At 48.2% G+C, this 27,640-nt stretch overlaps 1 protein-coding gene across 1 annotated transcript in view; it reads right to left on the bottom strand.

The window, feature by feature from the left end:
• LOC138526213 (ATP-binding cassette sub-family C member 5-like) overlaps positions 1–27,640 on the bottom strand; it is a 2,857,657-nt gene that overhangs the window by 1,909,402 nt on the left and 920,615 nt on the right. The gene's annotated exons all lie outside the window — the stretch shown is intronic.

Here is a 27,640-nt window from a genome sequence, read left to right as displayed (position 1 = left end):
GCCCAGGCCTAACCGGTCTGGAGGCAGAGTGGCCCTGATCTTCCCATAATGGGTCCCTGCTACTATCATAACCACTCAGTCCTTCCTTTGAATGCCTCATCTGCAGTCTTAGTGTCTCTCCTACCCTCTCGCTGACTCTCGCCACCATCTACAGGACCTCTGGTCCGGTCTACCACTTCCTTTTGGAGTGGTCTGACCTCACCTCTTCTCTCCTTACATCTCCCTCCAAGCTTCTCCTCAGAGACTTCAATATTCACCTTGACTCTCCTGATGCGGCCACTGGACTCTTCTCCAGCGTCTGTGACTCTCTTTCCTTCACCATTCGACCCACTCACCTGGACACACCTTGGATGCTCATCTCAGCAGACATTCCCATCTCCAACCCTCTCAATACACCTCTCTCCTGGTCTGACCATACTGTCCTGTCCTCTCATTTGGATCTCTTGGGTCCCCTGACTAAGCCTCTGCCGGTTTATAGTGACTATTTCGAATAAAATTATTTCGAAAGCCAAAATGTCGAAAAAATTATACCTAATGTCTTTTTGTTTGAAATGAGGGGGGGGGGGGTTCCCCTCCAACCTCCCCCTTTTTTTAACCCTTTTTTTCTACTTGCGAAACAAACAAAAAACGTGTAAATTAAAAAATAAGACATTAGAAAAAAAAATTTAGGTATAATTTTTTCTACATTTTTGTCATTCTAAATTATTTTTTCGACATATTAACTGGATACCGCCTCTGCCTGCACTGCCAGTCTCCTTCTCCGTCATTCGACGGGGAAGCGAGTGTCAGATGCTACTTTTGCCACCACTTTCAGTCCCCCTCACACTCCAGCCACTGACTCTCACACTGACACAGTCCTAGCTAACCATCACCTCTCCATCTCCAACACCCTGGGCATCCTTGACCCTGACATGAGGATCTGCATGCAGCCTGCATCCAAGCGCAACACCTGGTATGACTCCACTAGCCTCTCTGAAACGCAAGAGCATAGTTGCTGAACGGAAGGGGCAAGCTTGAAGCACATCCACTGACAGACTGGCCTGCCTCCTGCACCAATGGCAATACAGAGTCACCATCCACTCGAAGAAGAGGGCCCATATCCAAGCCAGCATCTCTGGGGCCACCAACAACACAGCTGAACTGTTCGAAATCTGCAAGGAGCTCACCAATCCTACTGCAGTCTCCACTTCTCTGCCATCCCAGGCCCTCTGCATTGCACTGGCCGCCCACTTCACAAGCAAAACTCAGGACATCCTGTCCTCAATCTCCTCTACTCCCCCCTCCCTCACCCACTCTCAGGTCTCCCCCAGCCCCCTTCCCTCCTACTCATTTCCTTCTCGCCCATAGCACAGGATGAAGTCTCTAAACAAATCCTCTCTATGAAAGTCTCCTCCAAACAGGTCCTCCCCTGCTCCTCCAGAACTATCAAGGACAACATCACCTCCATTGCTAAAGCTTTTGTTGATTTATGCAATCATTCTTTTGCCACTGGCTCCTTCCCACTACCCCTCAAGCGTTCCCTTGTGCACCGTCTCCTAAAAAACCTTCTGCCGACCCACGCCAGGCTAACTACTGCCATATCTCGAAAAACCCCTTCCTGGGCAAACTTTTGGAGAAGTTGGTCATCTCCCAACTGATCCACCACACTGAATTTGTTGGTTGTCTCCAGGACCACCAGTCTGGCTTCAGAGCATCTGAGGCACGGAAACTGCTCTCCTGAACACCTGTGAAGAGTTTCTCTCTAATCTCAATTCCAACCCTCCCTTCATTCTCATCCTTCTCGATCGTTCCTCTGCCTTTGATACAGTCAATCATGCCACCCTTATAAAGTGTCTCCGTGATAAACCTTGGCATGACAGACCTAGCACTTGACTGGTTAACCGCCTTCCTATCTGACGGACATTTCTAGATTCAACTGGGCCCTTGACTCTCCACCACCAGTATCTCCACCTGCAGCATCCCTCAGGGCACAATCGTCTTGCTGTGGCTCTTCAACCTCTACCTTGCCCTTCTGCACCACTTGATCTCCACCTTCACTCCTCACTTCCAGTGCTATGCGGATGACATGCAGCTCTCCTTCAAGCTTCCCACCACTTCCTCCTCTTCTTCCTCCTTCATTCCTGACTGGCTGACTGATATTCAGGCATGGTGCGTGGCTAATGATCTCTGCCTTAATGCCAGTAAGACTGAGATAGTTCTCATTGAGACCCCTGCTCCCTCCTTTCCTCCTATTCTCTGGCCGCCCCCATGGGTCCCCTCCCCTCATCCTCTTGTAAGGCTAAAAACCTTCGTGTCATCTTCGACTCCTCTCTCTCATTCTCTCCTCACACCACGGACCTTGCCAAGAAGGCCCAATTTCAGCTGCACCTCCTCAGAGGCATTCTCCCTTTCCTCACCTTCCCCTAGAAACTCAATGTCTCCAAAGCTCTGATCCTCTCTAGGCTGGACTACTGCAACAGCCTCTTCCTCAATCTGCCTTTATCCTCCCTTCGTCCCCTTCAACTAATCCAGAATAGGACTGCAAGACTTATCAATGGCCTTAAGCCTAGGGGCCGCATCTCTCCAGCCCTAAAATCTCTCCACTGGCTCCCGGTGGCTGTGAGGATCAAGTTAAAGGCCCTCTGCATCATCCACAAGGCTTTCTGGCGCCTGAGACCTCTCTCCCTAAATACCTCCCTGCTAGAGCCCTTAGGTCGCTAAGCTCCAACTCTCTGCAGATCAGACGCTTTTCCAAGCAGAGAGTGGGGGGGTAGATATCTCTCCTCAGCAGGAGCCTCCCTCTGAAATGGCCTCCCTGCCGCTCTCAAGCTTGAGCCGGATCTCCTTAAGGTCAAGAAGATTCTGAAGACCCTCCTTTTCCCTTCTTCCTTCCCCGAATCCCCTGCTAATTTCCCACCTCTGCCGCATTGACTAGCTGCCTGGTCCCTTATGAGTCATACACGGCACCAGGCCCTTCTCGCCCAGTCTGCCCCAGCACCCCGTTCTCCCTGACCACCACCACTAATCTGCACTTGCCCTTCCGGGCCCTCTTCTCCTGACTAGCCTGATGGGGTATACATCGCTACTGAGCCTGGTCCATCCCTGTCCTCGCACTTAGCATGTGGTACTCACTCCCTGCATCCCCTGGCACTTGCCCCCCTGGCATCCCCTTATCACTTGCCTACCCTCAGGGGCCTTTTCTTCCCCTCCTCCTCCCCCTGCACTTGATGCTGCCATCCGGCCCTGCACTTCCCTCCCCCTAACATTATCCCTTCCCCCCTATTGCCCCCCGCAATTTCTTGTTACTGCACTTGCACGTTCTGAATGACACAAGACCTATTAGGACTGTTACTGTTGTTTTCTTCCTTGTCCCCTCCTTTTTATCTTGCGCCTTGAAACACCCTCACTTTGTTGGCGCTTGATAAATACACAATAACAAAATATATACCATATTGTACCTCTCCTGATGCGTAGTGGCAGCCCACCTGTAGGGTGTCATGAGGTAGGGGTGCAATGGGTAACCACCATCATCTACGTGAGGAAGGACATGAATGGTGTCAGTGCCCATTGTATGTTCGTTTGTGGGTTCTGTTGGATGGGTGGGAGTTGCCTTTGTGTGGAGCCAGTGATGTTGTGCACATGTTTCGATGGTCATGTGTCTGTGTGCCCGTTTGTGGCTGTGAGTTTGCCTGTGTCCAGTAGGACTTGGTGGATGTTTCCATAGTTACCTAGGAGCCACATGTCCCCATACTGTCCAGCTTCCAACTGTGCACACAAGCTGGAGCAGCGGAAGATGTGGCTGTCTGGGAAGTTTGCATACACATCCATGAAGAGGCCACCAGCATCGCAGACAAGTTGTGTGTTTATTTATTTATTTATTTAGCACCCAAACCTGGAGGTATCACAGCGCTTGTATACTGTCGGGGAGTAAGGGCATAGCAAAACAGTGTGAATACAATACATGTTATACATATTTGTTGAATAACTAGGGTTTTAAGATTTTTTTGAGGACTTGGTATGATGGCTCATTCCTCATGTGGTTTGGGAAGGTGTTCCTGAGGGTGGGAGCAGTGATACAAAAGCTAGGGCCCCCGGCATGCTTGAAATTGAATCTGGGAGTGAGTAGAGCACAGCTGGATGATGAGTGGAGGGATCGAGTCACTGATTTAGCAGAGATGCGGGGGATGAGCTAATAGGGGGCCCTCTGGTGAAGGCATCAGCATTAGTGTTTTAAATTTGATTAATGCTTTTATGGAAAGCCAATGCACCTCCCTTTGTGTTGCTGAGATGTGGTTGTTCATTGGTGCCGGTTCTGGAACATGTACGCATCGGCTGGGGTGGAAGGGGCATAGTGCGATATGGGTGCAGTCAAAGGCACTGATGATCTGGGGAATCGGTGCACTGCGCGTAATCCCTGTGCCACCTGTCTTTGTTCCTCCTGGATGGAGGGCATGTGGACATGGCGTCAGCTTTGTAATATTGTGCATGTCACTATCTTGTGCAGGGCGTGTGACTGTGTGACCTGTGGAATGCCTTTAGTGATGCCACTGGTCCTCTGGAATGAGCCAGTGGCATAGAAATGCAAGGTGGCCAGGAGCTTCACATGTGCCACGATGGAATGCGAACACACGCTGGTGGGGTGAAAATCAACATCCCACTCTTGCCACATGTCCATGATGACATGTGGAGGGAACCGATATCTTCAGTAAACCTTTGTATCTTCCATGCCGAAAAAAGATGATACTGGTGTGGAAAACCTGCTTCCTACATCTCCTCCTCGGCTGGGGTGCAGTAGTGGGAGCTGCGGCAGCCTTGTGCCAATCCTGCCCATAGAGCGCTATCGCTTATTTGCAGGGATGTATCTTCTGTGATGAAAGTAGTGAAGTGGCTCTGTGTGCCTTTATGACGGGATGTGTTGTGACATGATGTGCATGCTGGTGGGCATCATCGCTGTATGGGTTGAGTTGGTGGTGGTTGTGTGGGATGGACGTCAGCTGTGTGGGTGTGTGGTGCTCAGGTGTTTACAGTTTAGTGGTGTTGTGTGTTTGTTTTGCATAGGGTGTCAGTCCTTTTTCAGGATGTTTGTATTTGTTCAACATATGTTGTGGCGGTATGTGTGTTTGATTTGTTCAGAGGTGTGTTGCCGGACGTGTGTTGGCTTTTGGGAGCCCATACTCATCTTGGTTGGCTAAGTGGTGATTATGATAATTGTTTTCATCATTTTATTGTATTGTGTTGGATATGTATTTATACACATTCTTTTTGTACATGTATTTGAATTGTCATAACTACTGTCCTTGGCACAAGGTACGCAATGACATACCCTCTTTTTCTTGGCTTACAGCTTTCAGTGTTTTTATCATAAGTACTTTTAGTAAATTTATGTAAGCTACCGCCTTGTAAATTATGACTAATTTTAGGCCTAAATTGGACTTGACACATACCTTCCTTAGTAAATCAGGGCCATATATATATATATATATATATATTCAGTGAAAAACGTTGTTAAAGGGACGTTATGGTTAAGTTGCACTAGTAAAAACCTATGAAATTCAATGGAAATACGTTGTTACAGGGACGTTAGGGTTACAGTTAAAACCGGAAACCCCCAGAAATTCACTAGTTATGGTGAGGTAAACTACCACTGTGCTCTGCAAGGACTAACACCCATGACATCAAAGATGACATCACAAATGACATTGATGACATCACTGATGACATGCCATGTCTGGCTCCCTCTTTTTTTGTTCACTGACATATCTAGGGCAGCTGGTTTTCTTCACTGACAGTCAGGAAGTAAGAATGCAAAAGTTACTACGTTTTCAGACCTTACCCTTCTCATATGTTCTTACACTACTTTCCGTAGGGTTCAGGCACATCATATGATACATATACATAGAGGAAGAAGGCAGCATGAAATACAGCAATCATTTCTGTGCATGAAGATAATCAGTTAGGTTATGAACACTTTCTGGTGGTACTGCTATTTTTTTGCTTACTTTACTTGCCCTGTATATGCTCATATTTGTATGCGTTGTGGTGTCTTTATGTTTTGTGTAGAGTAGTACAATTATGTAGTAAGTGAGGCATTCTTAGCGACTTATTACGTGTTTCACAGTACACAAAACTCTGAAACTAAAGCAATCATCATTTTAGTATCCAACATGGGAGGATTTGGAATATTGCACCTCTATGATGCATGCTGCAGACAATTCCTACGTTTCTACATGAGGTGGTGAATGTACTGGAAAGAACTCTGTAATGCAATGATGTTTTGAGCAATGCATTGGTTAATGAACTATTTATGTCATGATAGTTCTTCCAATGATCTCGGATAGATTTCTGGCAACATTACAATGACAATCCCTTGTGGAGGCTTTTTGTGAAAACTAAATACACATGTGATGTCATCAGTGATGTCATCAATAACATTTGTGATGTCATCTTTGATGTCATGGGTGTTAGTCCTTGCAGTGCACCGTGGTACCACACGTTATGGCTGCTTACCACACCATAACTGGTGAATTTCTGGGGGGTTTTGGTTTTACCAGTAACCATAACGTCTCTATAACAAAGTATTTCCATTGAATTTCATAGGTTTTTACTAGTGCAACTTAACCATAACGTCCCTTTAACAACGTTTTTTTCACAGAATTTCATATGTTTTTACCAGGATACCTTTATTTGCATTCATAAAGTGCACAAGCGGCCCTGGGGCATTGTGGCGCTGTTACAGATTGCTTATCTTACATAGGTAACATAGTAGTGAGGACATAGGATAAAACAGATGTAAGAGCTTGGTGCAAAAAAAAGAGCATACATTGGGCTGTTACTGGGATTACAAGGAAACAGCATGTATACGCAGGTTGGTTAGTGACATTTAGGAGAACAATAGGGCTTTTAGCGTTTTGCGGAAGGTGTAGTAGGATCTATCGTTTCTTAGTGTGGTAGGCAAGGCATTCCAATTTTTTGGTGGAGGTGTTGAAAACTAAACCCCCCTGCTTTCGATCTTTTGAACGTGGGTACACAGATCTGATTGGAGAGGTGGGTTCTGGTGGGTCTGTTGGAGGAGTTGAGTGTGATCCTTTCGGATAGGTAGGGTGGGGCCTCTAATGAGAGGCATCTGTGTGTGATGGCCATGGATTTGAATAGTATGCATTCCTTAACCAGAAGCCAGTGGGCATCTTTCCTAGCTTGAGAGATGTGTTCCCTTTTGGGAATGCTCGGGGCTGCCCTGAGGGCATTGTTTTGGGTGACTTGAGGTTTATTCAAGTTTTTTGTAGAGGTGCCTAGGAATAGGGCATTGCAGTAGTCCATTTTGGTACCTACTGTGGCTCTGGTGATGAATAAGCAGTTTTTGGTGGAGAGAAAGGGCTTAACTGCATTGATTACTTTAGTGGTGAGTGTGGCCGAGGAAGCTATAGCGTTAACCTGGCGAGACATGGATAGTGAGGAGTCTAGATAGACACCTAGGGTTTTAACAGTCGAGGAGACTGGAATGGTGGAGTTGTCAATGTTGAAGGTTTTGTATTGAGGTGGGAGCTTGTTGAGAGTTTCGCTAGTACCTACTCGGAGGATCTCAGTTTTGTCTTCGTTTAGGCAAAGGCCATTGGCGGCCATTCAGGTCTGGATGGCTGAAAAGATTTTGGTTAGGGCTGCCGCATCTTCTTCATAGGTCCCAGTTAGTGGGAGTGGTACCTGCGTGTCGTCAGCGTAATTGGTGTACGCTATGCTGCAACAGTCAAGGTAATTGAAGAGCGGGAGGGTGAATATATTGTAGAGTGTAGGGGCAGTGCATTAGCCCTGAGGGATGGCACAGTGGATGGTGGTGGGGGAGGCTGATGCAGTGTCCGAGAAGACTTTCATGAGTCTTCCTTTTAGGAAGGATGCCACCCAGGAGAGGGCTTCTAGCGAGAAAGGTGCTTAGTTTTTTAGGTGCAGGCCTAGGATGTCATGGTTAACAAGGTCAAAGGCAGCGGCCATGTCTAGGAGGAGGAGAAGTGCCGGTTTGCCTTTGTCCATGATGTCACCAAGTAAGTTGAATTTTAAGATCAAGTAGGGCTGACTCAGTCCCATGTCCCCGTCGGAAGCCGGACTGTCTTTTGCCTAGGATGTGGTTTTCTTCAAGATATTGCTGGATTTGCGTATAGGCGACTTTGTCCAGGATCTTGAGCAGGAAAGGCACAGTAGTTATGGGCCTGTAATTGTTGGCAATTTCTGGGTCCAGATTGAGTTTTTTCAGAAGAGGGCGGACCCATGCTTCTTTTAGATTGTCTGGAACAGTGTTGGAGTTGAAGGAGGTGTTAATGAAGGACTTGAGAAATGGGGCAAGTGTTTCTGCACAGTCCTTAATTAGTTTGGCTGGGCAGGCATCTCCTATGCAATTGAAGGGCTTAATTCTGTTCATTATATCAATTACTTCGAGTTCCGTTATTTCCCTGAATTTAAATGGGGTAATGGGGTCTTTGGTGGTTAGAGGTGCTACGTTGGGGGTGAGCCTGTGCTCTATGCTAGTGGATAATTCAATGTGCTGTGACAGGTTCTTGTTATGCTCCTTGATTTTTTCTTGCAGGAGTTCGATTTTATTTAGTAGGGCAGATTGTATTGTGTTACACCAAGTTTGGTCTTTGATGATATCTTGATATTTGGTGGCTGGTTAGTGAGTTCTTTGAAAATGGCGAAGAGCTCTCTGGATTCAGAGCTAGCATTTGGATTCTTTCATTGTAGGATGCCGATTTGGCTGTGATGATAGCTGTTTTGTATCGGGAGGAGACTTTTTGATAGGAGGATAGCGCGGCTGCAGAGGGTGTTCTCTGCCAGAAGTTCAGCGCTTTGCGTTTCTGGGTGCAGAGCTCTTTTAGTTCAGAGGAGAACCAGGTGTTGGAGTGTTTCACTATTTTTTCTTTTTTCTTTTACAGTGGGGCAATAATGTCTATTGCAGAGCTGATGGTGTGTTTGTAGATATCTGCTAGCACAGAGGGGTCAGAGGACTCGATATCTGTGGTGAGGGTGTTGAGTTGTGGTATGACCTTTTCTTTAGTAAGGTTTCTTGCACTTCTTGCCATGGCTGGGGGATAGGGTTAGGCTTGTATTCCTTGGTGGTGGCAGTGGGGATGAAGTACTGAAAGAGGAGATGGTCAGACCAAGGGGTTGGGGGGATGGAGCTGATGTCAATACCACAACTGTGGTCGGCAATCCAGTCAACGATGCGTCCTTTGTTGTGTGTGGGTGTGTTTATTTTTTGGTCGAAGCCTAGTTCCTGTAGTGCTATTGAGAGAGTTTTGTCTGGTTTGTCCTTTTTATCGTTGTATCCGAGGTTAAGGTAACCTACAAGGATGCTTTTGGAGGTGGTTTTTAAGTTTTATGCTAAGAGGTGTGTAAGGTTTTCCTGGAAGTCTAGTAATGGGCCAGGTGGGCGGTAGACCAGGTTGATAGAAATGGTGGTGTTAGGGGAGAGGGAGATTTTTATAGCAATTATCGTAATTTCCCCCCAGGTTGGATGGGGTTTGTCTGGCCTCCAGGTAGTCTTTCATGATGAGTGCTACACCTCCGCCTACGGTGGTGAGCCGGTCTTGCCTGTTGATGGAGTAGCCCTGTGGGATGGCTAGGGTGAGAGCAGGCCCTGCAGCGCTATGTAGCCATGTCTCAGGGATAGCTAGGATATCGAGGTCAAGGTTGGTTATAAGTTAGTTAATTTCAGTGGCATGTGCAGGGATGGATCTGGAATTGATCAAGGCACATTTCAAGAGGTTAGATGTTTGTGTTACAGTGGGGGCGGTGTTGGCAGGGTTAGGAGGTGTCATGTCTGGTGTGTATGGCTCTGGCTCAGATGTATCTGTGAGCAGGGTCGCTAGCAAGGGTAAGTCAGGAGGCGCCTGAGCTGGGATGCTGACGTATCTGGAACAGAGCCCCAGGAGTTGGTTTCTGGTGTTTGTGGGCCTAGGGTGTATGGTGGGGATAGGTTTAGGATGGGTTGCTGAGATGTTGCATTTTGTAAAAAAAGAAGGTAGGAAGTTGGTGGGGGGGATGTTGGAAGAGTAAGTGTGTGGGGTAGCTGGCATGTTGGTTGGTATAGGGTAATGCTTCATGGTGGGAATATGGAGTGTAAGTGGTGGCTGAGGACCGCTGAGGGCAGAGTTAAGTGGTATACTTCACAGAGGTATAGGGGCAGTATCGGATTACAGGTAATGTAAATCACAGAGAGTTTTTCAAAATTGCAGGTACAGGAATAACAGGTTTACAATGGCATGTGTTAGTCCAGGGATGATTAGATATCGAACATTACAGCGTAATGTAACAAGTAGCATCAATCAAGTAAGTCTAGTCAGATAGCATACAAAACATTAAAGTGGCAGGAGGCTTAAATAAGATGAGTCTAGTCAGATAGCACATGTAGTTAGATTGCATACATAACACCATACATTGCGGGAAACATCAATTAAAAAGACTAGTCTGCATGAGGGACAGTACAGCATTATATGTGAGAGATGGGGCTGGGTGTGAAGTGCAGTAGAGCTTACCTTGCCCGGTAGTGGCTAAATATACTTATACATGCTAATCTCGGGTTGTACATGTCCAGCGGCGTCGTAGATCATGGCAGCGATGCACAGTGAGCACGAACATGTGCGGTAAGTGAAGGGTGATGGTGCCGGTTCTCAATGGCATTGAGGGGGGGAGTGGAGAATGTGATGAAAGTGTTACTTGGCAGCGTGCCATGGCCTTTGGCCGTCGCGGTCCGGACAAGTCCAGACAGGAGGGCCTTATGTTCGTGGGCCCGGCTAACGCCTTCCGGCAAAGCCTAGCAGCCTATCAAGAGGCCTGGACGTGGTTACTTAGCAACCCGCTCATATCAAATGGGCGGATCCTGAGGCAGCCATTTTCGTTGTTTGTAGTACGCTGCAAGAAGGAGAGGCCACGCAGGTAATGGCGGCAGGGGGATGATGTTGCTCACCTCAGGCAGGGGCGACCTTCCAGTATGCGGGGTGAGGGATGGTCGGGTTAGCAGTGACATGAGCACGGATGCTCAGGGCGGGGGATCAGCAGCTCCTGCAGTGATCGTATTTTGGCGGCGGTCAGCTGGAGATGGAGCTGCTCCTGCAGCATCGAGGGTGGCAGAGGGCTTCTGCCCAAAGCAGAATGCAGTGTGAATTCAGGTCCAGACAGGAGGGCCTTATGTTTGTGGGCATTCGGTTTAGTGGGCCCGGCTAACGCCTTCCGGCGAAGCCTAGCAGGCTATCAAGAGGCCTGGACTTGGTTGCTTAGCCAGCCGCTCATAACAAATGGGTGGATCCTGACGCAGCCATTTTCGTTGTTTGTAGTACGCCTCAAGAAGGAGATACCACGTGGGTAATGGCGGCAGGGGGAAGATGTCGCTCACCTTTGGCAGGTGCGACCTTCCAGAATGCGGGGTGAGGGATGGTCGGGTTAGCAGTGCAATGAGCGTGGATGCTCAGGAGCTCCGGCAGCGATCGTTGTTCGTCGATGGTCAGCTGGAGATGGAGCAGCTCCTGAAGCATCGAGGGTGGCAGACGGCTCCTGCCCAAAGCAGAGTGCTCGACCCTCGACTGGTGGAAAAGTGCAATGTTCTGCGATCTACGAAGTGTTATTGGGAAATTGCATGCTTACAAACTCCCCACAATGTGCCATTGCACATGTATATATTTGGTTCAACGATGTAGACCTCTTTGCCGGTTGCAAGGTCTCCGCAGCAGCCATACAAAAGGTCACACCCCAGACCTGCTCTGCATTCTGTTTGAGGCTTTTCAGAAAAGAGTAGCAGCCTACATAGCTGTGAGCTGTAACTGAGTTTGGAACAATTTCTGCTATGCTACATTACCTTTGCAAGTTATGGCAACCATGTCAGCCCTGCTCACTACGCACAGTAATGGAGAGAAGTATTAACACATCTTCCTGTGAAGCACACCCTCAGTACCGATAATCCGCACTATCCCATTCCCATGGGCAGCATGCTCACAACGGAAGTATGTGGCATCTGCGATTCCTGAAGTACTGCAAGGGCCGCACCATAGTAAAGCAGTAACAGCCCTTCTTCCCTTTCCACTATCTTCTTTCCAGCAACCCCTCATTCGGTACTGATAGTCACACACACATCCACCAATCACAGTGAAGAGCTCTCCATGTAACACTATCAGTTCTGAACAACATTCCTCTGCGTAGACACCGCATCCAGAAATGTTAGTGCGCAATCCCTTAGCCTGCACAGTCCCATTTCCATGCCCAAAACAACAGTCAGGGAATCTGGTTGTGGGAGGAAAAAGGGTTACATACAGCAACAGTTTTATCATACAAAAACACCTTAAAGGAGCATAATCAAATGCTACGCAGCGCAGTGACCAGGATCCCAAGAACCGGACGGGGATCTACACAAGAAGAAAGATATTGCATGGGTAGACACCAACTACCACAATTTCCAAACTAGAATGTTACTAGCCTGGCAGCGAGGTCAGGAGGTCGTGACACCACTACCTTGAGGGGGCGGATGTTCTTTCCAAGATGTAACAGCACTAAAGGTCCTGAAGAAGATGACGACTTCAAGTGGCTCATCGAAACCGGTCGACCATTATGATAGATGATATCCCCCAAAAACACACGGGATACAACAACCAAAGAAATCCTTTTTAAGTGAAGGGACAACCTCTCTCGTTCTCCACTGTGGTGGCGATCCATCACATCACAGATTTAGAGACATACGGTCTACTAACCTGGAATTATTAACAGGTTTTTTTTAATTGTGTGAATATTTGACCAGTATAGCGGCGACTCCCCCGCTGCACTGGGGCAAATTTATTATTATTATTATTATTATTATTATTATTATTATTATTATTTTTAATTATACTATTATTATTTTTGTTGTGTTGAAACATGCTAAAACAACTTGCCTATACCTCCTGCACACACCACTATTAGGGGTGAATAAAGCAAATCTAAGGGTTATGTACCCGGTATAGATAAATGGAAAAGACCACCAGAGAATGTCCATGGAGGATTAAGTAGATTGGGTTCAACCACTTTTTAATCGCTCACCTTGAGTGGAAACAAAAACATTGTAGAAACAGGGGTAGTACCTCTTCCTGTCCTTTTAGATAGGCATTGCACCATCTCGATCCTAGGGACAGAGACACCCTATAGGAATAGGGTGTTCTTCTGCCTAGGGAAATCTATAGTGAACACATTGGATGCAAAGACGAAAACCAGGTTCCATTTCCATGCCCGCCATCCTCAAAAGCCCCGGATGTGGCTTTCGTGCTGTGTGCGGGCGTGGCGGAATAAATAGCAACCATGGTAGAGGATTTCGTCTTCAGTTGTGGCTCTGAAAAGAGCCTTTTTTTTGTATTTTTGTAGATGATTCTAGAGGAACACCTTTATTTTCAGTTTTTAAAGGTTTTTCTCTTTTCTTCCCCTCCTCACATTCTTAAAATAACCCTTTCAACGTCTCCTGTATATGGGCAAAACAAAAGAGCATTACAAATGCTGGACAAAGAAATGCCATTTGCATGGAAACACACTGCATTTCGAGAATGAATGCTGTCATGGTTGCAGAAGAGCATCCCACGAGCTGACAACAAATCACACATGCTTCTATTGATGAGACCCCTTCCAGCCTCTGGCTGGGCACAGCATACATTAGGATAGTCCCATACTCGTCTTGGTGTTATGGCAGAGAAAACCACCTGGGCAGTGGGAAAAAGCCTCTTCACTGCCTTCATCAACCTCTTCAGTTGATAGAACACACGTGAACAAGTCATGTAACCCAAATGCATGTCGCCATAATGCATGACGACAACGTGCACTGTATCAAAACTGGCCACTTGTATGCAAAGGTCAAGAAAAACGCCAAAACTGCGGACATGGACAGCGCACCACAATGCGTCCACTCCTTCCAAACCAAAATCACCATCAACGTGCCTTTCCTGGGCATACTTGTACAGAAATCAATACAATGTGTTTCTCCATGTCAGCCCTCCTCACTACGCAGAGTAATGAAAAATAGTATTGCCGCCACTTCCTGTGAACCACACCCTCAGTACCTGCTTGGATAATCCGAACAGTCCCATTTCCATTGGCCCGCATGTTGAGAAGCGTAGACTGTGGCACGTGCGCTTCCCAAAGTACTGCGAGGGCCGTGTGTCATGATGCCTACCCCCGGGGACCCAGACCAGGTCCAGCAACCCCGGAAGCAGGCATCAAGTTATTTTGAGCAAGCCCAAAAACCCCTGCTAGGGGCTGTTTGGGTGCGGTCCTGGCGCCTATGGCGCCAGGCTCATAGAGTAGAACTTACCTGATGCAGACCATGCTGCAAGAGCTTCAAGCCAAATGAGGCTGGAAGGGACTATTTTACCTAGGGACTATTTTTTTTTACTCGGGCGGGGCTGGGGAGGAATACTTACCTGGGACTACTTTGGAGCTATTTAAACCACGTCCGAAGAGCAGCACAGGCTTCGCGTTATTCTGCATCCAGCAGCGTAACGCTCACCGTGCCTACAAATCTGCATCCAGTCTTCTGCCACGCCCGCCTCGAGTTTGGAGCTCCTAGAAAAAGGGAGAAAGAAGGAGAAAAGGCTACAACAAGAGCAATACCTTTGATCCTTACCTGAATTCCCGATCCATCGCGCCTTCGACCTGGAAGAAAGAAGTTATTTTATGCGCGTCGCCTCGCCTACCTAAGGAGTAGACAAGAACAGCAAGGAGAGCCAAGGGAATACACAGAGGAATATTAGTTACCTCCCATAGACTTACCTGATTTTACCACCGGGGGTACTATTCCTCTTCACGGGTCGGCGCAGCTTCCACTGCATCTTTGCCGAACCCCGTCCCCTAAGGGGAAACAAAAGGACAGCAAGGTGAAACAAAGGGACTATCAAGGGGAACCCTCCTCACCACAATAGACTTACCTGATTTTACCGCCGGAGGTATTATTCCTCGAGACTTCATACTTTCTCTCAGCGCCTGAATAAGGGAGAAAGCAACAGGTTACATATTGACATTATTTATCGAACAGTGTTGGAAATACAAATCCTTACCAGAATATTACCGGTTGCCACGAGGAACTCTTCACTAGGGTCAAGCTGCAATCTGCAAGGAATTGGACAAGAGTGAAAGTCAGGCATTTGAACTCTTACGAACTACATACTTTTCGGAGTCAATATTGTTCTGGAACTCACCAATTCCTTCGAGCCAGTGAAGCAACTGGTTATCAACGCGCCCCTGCGCTCAATGCAGGATGGAGAGCTCATCTTTTCAAACCATCAGGTGAGACTATAAGAGGGGACATCAAAGATGATCCGTGGGGAGAACAGCAGGGGTGGGGGGATTTACACTCAACTCCACGGGTGGTTAATTCCCTTTCTCCATTTGCAGAAGAATATTCCTACGGGCCAAGCAAACGAAGCTAGGTGGGCCAGTCCAGTCCGTCATCTCGGCCCTACGCATCACATTGGTGGAGACCGCAGCTGTCCAGTTCAGATCGACGCCTCTTTGGGAGCCAGGTGAGCGTAACACCTTGCCTAGTAAAGCAGGACCAGTCCTTCTTGCCTTTCCACTATTTTTTGTCCCGTACTACCTCATTGGGTACTGTTAAATAGTCACACACGCATCCACCAATCACATCGGAGATGTCAGCATGTAATACTGTCAGTTCTGTACAACACTGTATATGTACCGTTACACATTCAGAGTGCAAGTGGCGTGTGATTCGAAAGCACCTCCAGTAGAAAGTTCTGTAAAACTATCCAAGATTTCTGCATGCACATTCATCCACATGGCCACCCATCACCGCAAAGTACAGGTAGAAATATTTTCTGTACACTATTTTTACAACTCTGTTACAAGTGCCTCTGAGCAGACTGTCTTCCACTGAACGTCCACAACGTACTTACTAGACGTATTGTTCTTTCTCCCATCATCTACCATGTAGTGCCACTGCAATGAAATATGCTTTCAACGTTTTCATTTACCCATATTAACCTTTCTAATATTCAAACAGTAACGGTCTTCTTTCCTTCAGTACTCATTGGGTACTGTTAAATAGTCACACACGCATCCACCAATCACATCGGAGATGTCAGCATGTAATACTGTCAGTTCTGTACAACACTGTATATGTACCGTTACACATTCAGAGTGCAAGTGGCGTGTAATTCGAAAGCACCTCCAGTAGAAAGTTCTGTAAAACTATCCAAGATTTCTGCATGCACATTCATCCACATGGCCACCCATCACTGCAAAGTACAGGTAGAAATATTTTCTGTACACTATTTTTACAACTCTGTTACAAGTGCCTCGGAGCAGACTGTCTTCCACTGAACGTCCACAACGTACTTACTAGACGTATTGTTCTTTCTCCCATCATCTACCATGTAGTGCCACTGCAATGAAATATGCTTTCAACGTTTTCATTTACCCATATTAACCTTTCTAATATTCAAACAGTAACGGTCTTCTTTCCTTCTGACAATGCTACAAATCTTTGTTCCGCACTTACTCATGTCCTAGAAAATTCATAAAAATATCACACAAAACCAGCATTCAATGTTTCTTAGCAACGTACAACAAGTACATACAGTGCATGCATTCAAACAGGATGCCTTCCCCTTACCTAGCACACTTCAACCATAGCCTTCTGCAGTTCTCTGTATAAATAGCCCTTCTGCCACAGTTTTTGCATACACACCACAACCAGAAACCTTATTGAGCAATGCGTTAGCCTCCTAAGTCCCATTTCCAGGCCTCCCATCCTGAAAAGAACCGGATGTGGCACATGTAATCCTGAAACTACAGCGGAATCCACAGAGTTATCATGTTAGGAAGGGGAGGGGCAGAAAGAAATTTGAAACATGTTATCATTGTTGAAATACACATGTTGTACGCCTGGAAGATGAACTTGAAGTCTTATCATTGTATGCGTAAGGCAACAGCTCCCTTAAGGTTGATAACCTGAAATACACATTTTGTTTGCCTGGAAGATGAACTTGGAAGCCTTACTGCTGTATAAGTAAGGCAACAGCTCCCTCTAGTGGTAACAGACGAGCGGGCGGGACGACTTCAGGCAAACATCCATCTGGCCTGTTATTAAACAGTATAACAATGAGCTAAATATTTCACCATCCAAAAGCCAAACTACTAACTAATTCCTGAGAACGCATCACATGACAACATGCATCAAGGCCTGTTACACGTCGTAGTGTCCATTTTAGATCTTGTAAGCCCTAAAATGCATTAGGTGTTGCTCTAGTTCACTGAACACCACCTGAACCTCAAAAGAACAACATCAGGAAATAACCAAATAGTTATTATCAAGTTAAATACCTATATCTCATGGCCAGTCACAATCATAAATTACCATACAGCATGGACCTAAAGTAATTAAATATACGGACCACGCATAGTTCACAATATAGTTAGCTATACAAACTCTATAACAGGTCTTTTAGTACAGATAATAACTAACCTAAGCTTAATTTCTTCACAAATAAAAAAGTTCTTCCATCATATAAAGTGTAACACATTTCAACATCATTTCTTTACAGGAAACATGTTAGGTTCCTTTTCATATTCATTCCTTTTGGAACTAACGCATCTAACATCTCAATCCAGTATATTTCTGTTGGAAGTAGCCTTGTGTTAATATCACCCCCCATTCTATGAAATACAATCTGTGCCAGAATTACGGATTGCATTTGTGCAAACGAGTTTCTAGCCATATCAAAATATAGTGCAATCGGGGATTTTTCACTTTTGGTGTGTACATTAGACTTATGTTCAGTCCATTTAGTTTTTGCCTTCCTTGTGGTCATTCCTATATAGAAAATCCCACATGGATACCTCAATCCAAAAGCAACTATTATTGACAATTATCACACAGTACTGTACCAAGATCACCTCGCATTTCCAATTTCTGTGCTATATAACCAGCTCCGATCAATTGGCTTCTCAAAGAGTTGCTTTTCCGACAGGTGTATATCAGAGGACTTGGAAACAACTGAGCCAAGATAAGAATACCAAATCTGGAGGTGTATGATCTGACTTAGACACCAAAAGAGATTCACAAGATATTCCAGAAACATTTTCAGAAACAATATTAATTATTCCTGGATGATATTTCCTACCAAAAATGTATCTCTAAGTTTGTTAGACTTCGTCATATACTCAGTTTTATTGGAGATAATTCTTCTATATCTCAGAAATTGGCTCAATGTAATACTCTCTAAAGTTCTTTGAGAATAGAAACTGGTAGCAAGTAAAATGTTCCTGTCAGTAGGTTTATATTATACAGTTGCCTGAAGTTCCCCAGTTTATAACAAACCTCAACATCAAGGAACTGAATACTGGAAAAGCTAATCTTGTCATGAAACTTTATCCCAGGCTACAAGTTGTTTATATATTCAAAAAAGTTAATTAACTTAAATTTGTACCAAGCCATATAACAAAAAATAAAAGTAGCATTTCAAGTGTTGCTTCCATTTGGCGCAGTTAAGAACTTTCTCAGTTTTCCAAAAACTACATACATGTATTAGCATAATTTGTGGCCATCACTGTCCCCATTGAAGTCCATGAGGTCTGTAAGAAATAGCGATCCTCAAACCTAAAATTGTTCAAAAGTACAAACCTAAGGAGAGCTAAGGTGAACACTTTGTCTGATTGACATTTATCAGCAGACAAAAGCAACCATTCAGTTGCCTCCAGACCTGCCTCGTGTGGTATATTTGTATATAAACTGTTTACATCCATGGTAAAGAGTATATCTTCATTTACAAGGAAGTCAACTGATCTCAACTCAGTCAAAAAATGGCCAGTATCTCTCATCTAGGTCCCATTTGCTTGTATTAAAGGCTGTATAATCTTGTCTGCGCATTGCGCTAAAGGTTCAAACTGATTATTCGGTGCTGCAATAATTGGTATGCCTGGAGGATTTTGGAGATCCTTATGTATCTTTGGTAAGACATACAAAACTGGCATGCTAGCATAATATTTAGTAAGAAACACCTTTGTATGGTGAGATACAAAGCCATTGGCTTTGCCTCTTCTAGAACATTTTTGATTAATAATCTCACTTGTTCAGTGGGATCATTAAAGATTTCCATGTATGTGTAATGGTCTGACAATTTATTTTAGACCTCCTGACAATAGAGCTCCTATTCAGCAGGCTTAACAATTATTTCCTTTGTCATTGCTTGTTTTACTAGATTTGAGAAATTACTGTATACTTTGTTCTTAAAGCTAATCCTTTTTAAGTCATGAATAACTTTCTTCTGAAAGACTTCAAGAGTCACATTTTAAATTGGTGGTAAAAAATAACTTTTTCGTCTGATTTCTACGAAACCCTGTTTATTTGATGTCGATGTGCTTACTTCTGTAGTAGTCTCCTTGCAGTCTCTACTGTTTCATGACAAATTTCTCTCCTTCATTTTCAGTTATACCACCAATAACAGAATTTATAGGAACACTCCCTATCCGTAACATATCTGGAGGACTTCAGCATCCTACCCCATATTCCCAGCCATGCCTCATCCTCTATAGGCTCCCCCAGATCGGCCTCCCACTTTGTCATATATGGTAGGCGCACAGGTGCCACTGTGTCCAATAGTTTATATAGTTTGGAGACCCTGCCCTGCGATAAGCCCCCTTGTAGTGTCAGCTCAAGAGCATTTAGAGGTCTAGTGGCTCCCTGTTTTGTGGTAGGATGTGTGACCCAGTGTCACAACTGGGCATAACGAAAACAATGCTCTGTTTCCGGTGGTGTAAAGGCGAGCTTGCACTCATTAAAGGTCAAGCCCCCTGCCACCCATCTCCCGAAGCCACCACAATCGCATCCAGGCCGGAAACCTGGGTTATTCCAAACAGGCGTGAGAGGACCCAACCCCATAGTCTCCCCCCATCTACGCAGCGCTCTTCCCATATAATAAAGTGTGCACTTAGTTGTGGCCAATAATGAGAATCCCCCTTCCTGCCCCGGGGAACCCCTGTCAACATAAGGTAGTTGATGGACATCAACCACCGATTGAGCCTGCTCAATTGCCTTCCACTTCGGCTGCAATGTAGAATCCCCCGAGGTGACCACATGAGATAGCCATGCAGACAATTTATAGTGGAAGACATCAGGAACCCCAAGGCCCCCCACTACAGTCGGCCTCAGGAGCACCCTCCTAGCGATCCTAGCCCGCTTATTTCCCCAGATGAATATAAAAATCTTACCCTGAAGTGTACGCAAGTCTGGATTAGGAACCCTTGTCAGGAGCGCTGTACAAAGATACAGGAGACGTGGGACAAGGTTCATCTTGACCGCTGCAATACAGCTAAAACGAGGAAATCTACTGCCGGCCCCATCTACTTAGATCCTCAGACAGCTCCTGCAACCGCAGTGGAAAGTCAGATCGATAGATCTCTGAGATATTACTAGGAATATGCACACCCAGATAGGGGATAGACATGCATGTTCATTGAATCGGCGCAAGACCATAGATCTCACTCCTGTCCCGAGGCCTAAGGGAAATGTCCAACACATGTGACTTATCATAATTCACTTTAAATCCAGAGACCAGACCAAATTCCTGCAATTCATGCAGCACCGCGGGCAATGACTCTCGGGGGTTACTCTGGGTAAGCAGCACATCGTCTGCATAGAGAGAAACCTTATAATCCACCCAGCCCCTACCCAAATACCTCATATGGTCCTTTTTGGCCTGATACTACCGGCAAGCGGCTCCATAGTCAGGGCAAAAATCAATGGGGACAGCAGACAATCCTGTCTCATCCCCCTGGTGATGGGTAGGCTAGGTAGCACTCCGTTGACTCGCAGAGGGGTGTGTTGACTTTGATAGATTGCCATTACCCAGTTAATGAACCCTGGGCCAAACCCAAACCATACCAATACTCCACGGAGATACCCCCAGTCACCCTATCAAAGGCCTTGTGGACATCTAGTGTGATAACTCCCAGATCCGCTTCCTGACATCGTCCCACCTCCAATAGATTCAGCACATGCCTCACATTATCATGGGTACTGTGTCCTGTGATAAAACATGTCTGGTCGCCATCTATAAGGTTAGGGAGGACCTACATCATGCGCCTGGCCAAGATCTTAGAGAAATGCTTTGAACCCATATTTGTAACGGTGATGGGTGTAAGGGATGCATGGTATCACAAGTATGACACTGACACAAGAGGCATTTCTTTTTATTTTTTTAAATTTTATTATTAGTTGATTTGGTCGCGAAAAACTCGAGACCTTTCAATTTAAGACAGAAAAATGAGTTAAAGAACGCATGTAACAACAGTTTAACATATTATGCAAACATATTTTGTCTTTGTACACATACACATAAATACTGACAACCATTCACTAGAAAAACCAAGATAAAACATACTAATACGTTACAATTGTTATCATATATCTTCCACCATAAATGGACATTATTCTGTACAAGGATTTCAAATGTACATATATTCATAATTTCAATTGGTTGAGAAAATTTACAACAGCATATCTCACCGTCTTTCTTGTGGTATAAAATAATAACTCCCATAATTTATCTGTTGACATGTCTCTATATTCGGTAAATAAATAGTAGAAATGATGTTAGTAATTCCTTTTGTTAGGCGATTCATTAGACATTTAATATATAGAGCACATAACTTCCATTTATAGATTGCATACACGGATATTAAACCCAGTTCATATCTTAGAAGTGGCAATGGTTGAGAATTAGGCAAATTTAGCACTTGTCTCCAGAAACGACCTTCTCTAAAGGCCCAGTAAGTATAGGTCATTAGTTTCTGAGTCTCAGCACCATAAAGTATGACAGGAGTTACTTTTAATTTGAAATAAGTGATTATTGGCACAATTGAAAACTGCAATATCTGGCCTTAATGATACAGGTTTGCGATATGACCGTTTGTAGTTTTAGTAGCCCTTGTTTTTTGTAGTGTTCATTCGCCCGTTGATTGGATATGATCATACCCAGATACACATAAGCATTTGTCACAGAAATTTGTCAGTTTTGCAAGGGCCACTGAAGCCGAGCTGAAGGAACAAGTTACTTACCTGTAACTGTTGTTCTCCAGCATGGGTCTGGCATGGATTCACATGCTCATGAATATTCCCCGTCGTCAGGCTGGGAATCCTCGGTAAAGAAAAAACCAGTATCAGTTTCGTTTCTGATCTGTCTTTCGTAGTAATAACCAATCACTGGTCTCTGCGTCATACTGACCACAGCCAATGACTGCCCTCTACCTAAGCACCGCCTCTGGCAGCCATCTTCAGATTTGGAAGCACGTGAAGTGGCAGTATGACCAAGTGAAGAGCCGCAGAGGGGTAGGCGGGAGGGTTCGCATGTGAATCCATGCCAGACCCATGCTGGAGAACAACAGTTACAGGTAAGTAACTTGTTCCTTCTCCAGCATGGGGTCTGGCATGGATTCACATGCTCATGAATAAAGAATACATAGCAGTACACACATGCACAACCACGGGAGGTGGCAAAGGCTCAACATTAAGCATTGCATCAAACTCAACATTAAGCATCTTACCTCCTCACCAGGCTCACCTCAGGCGAACAGGTTGCGCAGCACTGCTTGGCCAACCCTGGACTCCTCCCTGGAATCCCGATCGACGCAGTAGAACTTCGTGAAGGTGTGCATCGACCTCCACATAGCAGCCCTGCATATGTCCAGCAGGGGCACACCAGAAAGGAACACCTTGGTAGCTGCGATCGCTCTGGTGGAATGGGCTCTCGGACGGCCAGGCAGCGGTCGGTTTGCCAACCGATGACAGTACATGATACAGCCAGAGAGCCATCTGGAAATGGAAGCCTTCGAGAGAGCCTTCCCCTGATTGACAGGTCCAAAGTTCACAAAGAGTTGTGACGTCTTCCGAAAACACTTCGTGCGGTCCACGTAGAACTTCAGCGCTCTAGCCACATCCAGCGAGTGCAAAGTTCTCTCAGCCGGCGACGAAGGCGACGGGAAGAATACAGGCAACACCAAGGGTTCGTTGAGGTGGAAGTCCGACGGTACCTTGGGCATGAAGGAGGGGTGCGTCCTGAGCACTACCCTCGTGTCGTGAAAAGTCAAGTACGGGGCCTTGCAGGAAAGGGCCTGGATCTCTCCCACCCGTCGTGCGGAGGTGATGGCCACAAGAAACGCTGTTTTCCACGACAGAAACTTCAACGGGGCCGAGTGCAGAGGCTCGAACGGAGGTCCCATGAGCTTGGTCAGCACCACGTTGAGCTCCCACGCCGGGGCCGGAGCCTTCACCGGCGGGAACGATCTGAACAGTCCCTTCATGAACTCTTTCACCAGATGATGAGACCACAAGGACGTCCGCCCCGTGGTTCTGGTGTATCGGGAGATCGCAGCAAGATGAATCTTGATGGACGCGTGTGCCAGTCCAGCTTTGGCCAGCGACAGCAGGTACGGCAGTACTTGGGGAGCCGTAATCCGTAGAGGGTTAATCTTCTGTGCGTGGCACCAGACAGAGAACCTCTTCCATTTGTGTCCGTAGCATTTAAGAGTCGAGGGCGCCCTGGCCTTTGCAAGAACCTCTCTGCAGTCGGCCGGTATGTCGTATCCTCCAAACTCTAGCGCTGCAGGAGCCAGGCCTGCAAGTTCAGCGATTTCGGGTCGTGGTGGAGGATGGCGCCTCCTTCCCTGGAGAGCAGATCCGCGTCCACCGGCAGCTTGATTGGCGGGGACGCTGACAAGTCCAGAAGGTCCGGGAACCATATCTGCCTTGGCCACGCAGGTGCGACGAGGATCATCCTGCACCGTGACCTCTTGAGCTGGTTGACGAGCCGGATTAGCAGTGGCAAAGGAGGGAACGCGTAGAGGAACAGGCCCTCCCAGGGGAACGAGAAAGCATCGCCCATGCTCCTTGCCTGGGGAAACCTGCTGGCGAACCTCCGGCACTTGGAGTTCGTCGCCGTCGCGAACAGGTCGATCTGGGGTGTGCCCCACCGTCGGAAGAGGCGATCCACCAGATCCTGCCGTAGTTCCCACTCGTGGCACGAGCGCAGCTCCCTGCTGAGTGAGTCGGCGATGGTGTTTTTTATCCCTGCCAGATGAAACGGCACCAGAAACATCCCTTGGGCGACTGCCCAATGCCACAGGTCCTGCGCCTCCTTGGACAGTGCTGGGGACCTGGTTCCGCCCTGTTTTCTGATGTAAAACATGGTGGTGGTGTTGTCGGTGAAGATCCTCACCACCTTGCCCTTGAGGGACGGAAGGAAGGACCTGAGGGCCCAAAACACTGCACGGAGCTCCAGGACGTTGATATGTAAGGATTTCTCCGTCGGGAGCCAAAGGCCTCTTGCGTGCAGATTTTCGGTGTGCGCTCCCCACCCTTCCAGGGAGGCATCCGTGGTCACTGTCTCCTGGTGGGCTGGGGTCTGGAAGTCCATGCCCGCCGTCAAATGCGCGCGGGTGCCCCACCACCGGATCGCTCGTCGGAAACTCTCGTCGAGTGTGATCCTTTCCTCGAAGCTGCCCGTCGTTTGGATCCAGCGCGCGTCCAGGAACTCCTGCAACGGGCGCATCCGGAGCCTGCACATGGGAATGAGGTAGATGCAGGAAGACATCATTCCGAGGAGGGACTTGATGGACCTCACCTTGGCCGCGTCGGCCACCAACATCCGCTGCACCTTGCCCAGGATGGTCCTGGTCCTCTCCTCCGACGGGGAGGCCAGAAGGGACAATGTGTTGAGCCTCGCTCCCAAAAACAGAGCGTCTTGCGCGGGTACCAGGTGGGATTTGGCGTAGTTCACGGAGAATCCCAGGTCCGTGAGAAGTTGGACGGTCCTTGCCGTGTGAACCACGGCGAGCTCCCTTGTCTTGGCTCGGATGAGCCAGTCGTCCAGGTAGGGGTAGACGTGGATCCCTTCGCGGCGCAGCTGAGCCGCCACCGGTGCGAGGCACTTGGTGAACACCCTGGGTGCCGACCGTAGTCCGAAGGGGAGGGCTTTGAACTGGTAATGACGCCCCTGGACCACAAACCTGAGGAATTTTCGGTGCCCCTTCAGGATGGGAATATGGAAGTAGGCATCCTCCAAATCCAACGACGACAGGAAGTCTCCTTCCTCCAGCTGACCCAGGACGTGCTGGAGGGTGACCATCCGGAACTTTTGCGCCTTGATGAACTTGTTCAGATGTCGCAGGTCCAGGATGGGGCGCCATCCCCCCCGTCTTCTTCTTCACGAGGAAGTATCTCGAGTAGACTCCGGAGCCCCGAAGCCTCTTTGGGACGAGTTCGATGGCGCCCTTCTTGAGCATCGCCTTCACCTCCAGGAGAAGTTGAGGGACGTGAAGTTCTTTCCTGGCCACGGGGGGGACGCGCGGACACTTTCTTTGAAACTCGAGCGCGTGGCCCCGGGCCAAGGCGTCCAGCACCCAACGGTCGGTGGAGATGGACTCCCACACGCTGATGAAGCTCGCCAGCCGGCCTCCCACCGGGGTGCTTCGGTGGGGGCCCGACCCCCCGGCCGGTTCAATCCTGCTTCGACGAGGCTTTACCGCCTTGTCCTTGGAGACGACGGCGGGGTCCGCCAGACTTGCCTCGTCCTCTGTAGGCCTCCTGAGACGACGAGCGGGCCGCTTGACGGTAGGAGGAGAAACCGCCGCCGGAACCTTTGGAGGCGCCCTTGCCTCTGCTGCTCCGAAAGGGCGTCCGTCGTTGTTGCGGAACTCCAAGGGCCCGGGCCGTCTCGGTGTCCGCTTTAATGGCCTGAAGGGAATCATCCACTGTTTTCCCAAACAGGTTGTTCCCATCGAAGGGCATGTCCAGGACTCTGGTCTGAACGTCTTGACGGAAGTCCGTAGCCTTGAGCCATCCACGCCGCCTAAGGCAAACGCCGTTGCCCAACTGGCGGAACCCAGTGTCGGCGATGTCCGTCGCAACGGTAATGGCGTGGTCCGAAGCCACCTCACCTTCCTGCAGGATCTCCAGGGCCTCTGCCCTCTTGTCGTCCGGCAAGAAGTCCAGCAGGGGAGCCAGTTTGTACCAGAGCTCCCTGTCGTATCGGGCCACGATAGCCAAGGCGTTGGCAGCTTTAATCGTCGTCGCTGCAGACGAGATGACTCTGCGTCCCATAGCGTCCAATTTCTTTCCCTCGCCGTCCGGTGGGGAAGTCGATGTGGAGGCCGCACCCCCCCCGCTTTTTTCCTGGCCGCCGCGGAGACGACGGAGTCTGGGGTAGGCTGCGCCCGGAGGCACAGGGGGGCCGTGTCCGGGACCCGGTACTTTTTCTCGTACCGGTCTCTTCTAGCTGGCGTCGTGGAAGGGTTCTTGAGGAGGGTGAGGCCCTCATCCCAAATGTCGTCCAATAGAGGCACCGCAAGGACCGTCTTCCTCTTGGCCTCGCGCCGCTGATAAAGGAAACCTTCCTTCTTCTTCTCCTCAGGGCAGAGTTGGAAAAGCTCGGATGCCCTGGCGATCATTGAGTGGAACGATCCAATCTCGTCGGGCGGAGAAGCCCTGGTGGGAGGCGACGACGGTACATCCTCATCGTATACCTCGTCGTCCGTACCCGTCGCTGCCGTGTCAGTCCCCGTATCATCCCCTCGAGTGGACGGGGAGGAGGGCTGGAAGGGGCGCGACGGCTGAAAAGGAGGTGGAGGGTGGATCCTTCTTTTCTTGGTAGGGGGAACACCACAAGGTCCCGGTTCTGGGTCCCCCGACGGGAGAGGTTCCGTCGGCAACGTTAGTCTCGTCCTTATCTCTGAGCATAAGGACTGTATAGCCAACAAAATGGCCGCCGAGTTGTCTCGCAGCGCTGGCAGAGGGGAATCCGACGGGCGATCAGGGGCCCCGTCGGTACCCTCGACGATGTCGTCGTCACCTGCGTCGGGATCCATCCCGACGGGCCGGTCTTCTTCCACGCCGAGGCCGTGGCTTAAGACCTCGACCAGCTCCTCCTCCGAGGTTGAGGCCGAATCTACGACGACGCCCTGCCCCCCCTTTTTCTTCCCCACGGGGGATTTCACGGGGGTCCTATCGATGGGCACAAAAGAGGACTCCCTCCGAGGTGGCAGGGAGACTCTGAGCCCCGAGGTCGCCACCACTGGTGTAGCCTCCACAGGCTGAGCCAGGGCCGCCGCGACAGTTTCGATAGAGGGCTTGGCCGGATGGATTAAGGCCTTCACCACCTTAGGTGCACTCACCGCCTTATCCTTGAGGGGGGGGACACTGCCTCGCTCCCCCTCCGCCTTCGAGCTCGACCGGGGCCTCTCCAGGAGCTTCGCCGGGTGCTCGGCCTTCCTCTTACCCGACCCAGAGCGTTGGCTCGTGGTTGATGGTGCCGGGGAGGGTGCGCCCTGCCTGGCGCCCGTAGAGCCCGACCGTTCGGCGCTCCCGGTGCCAGCGGACTCGCGGTGCTTGGCCTTATGTTGGACCCCCGTCGCCGGGGCGTCCTCAAAGGTCTTAGAAGACCGTTCGGATTTCTTCCTCTTTTTCTCGCCGGACGGGCTCTTCCCTTCTAGCCAGTTGGCGAGACGTTGATGGCGGTCCTTCATGGTCCGCTCCGACATGTTGCCGCAAAACGCACAGTCCTTCTCAACATGCGTCTTGTCCTCATGTAGGCAGTAAAGACAAAAAGAGTGTTCGTCCTCCTTGAAGACGTTCTGCAGCTGGCATCCAGGGCAGACCCTGAAC

This window comes from Ambystoma mexicanum, chromosome 7p, assembly GCF_040938575.1.
Source record: "Ambystoma mexicanum isolate Mex_15411 chromosome 7p, UKY_AmexF1_1, whole genome shotgun sequence".
NCBI lineage: Eukaryota > Metazoa > Chordata > Amphibia > Caudata > Ambystomatidae > Ambystoma > Ambystoma mexicanum.
Note: the sequence above shows the minus strand (reverse complement) of the source record. Positions and strands in the feature narration are given on the sequence as shown.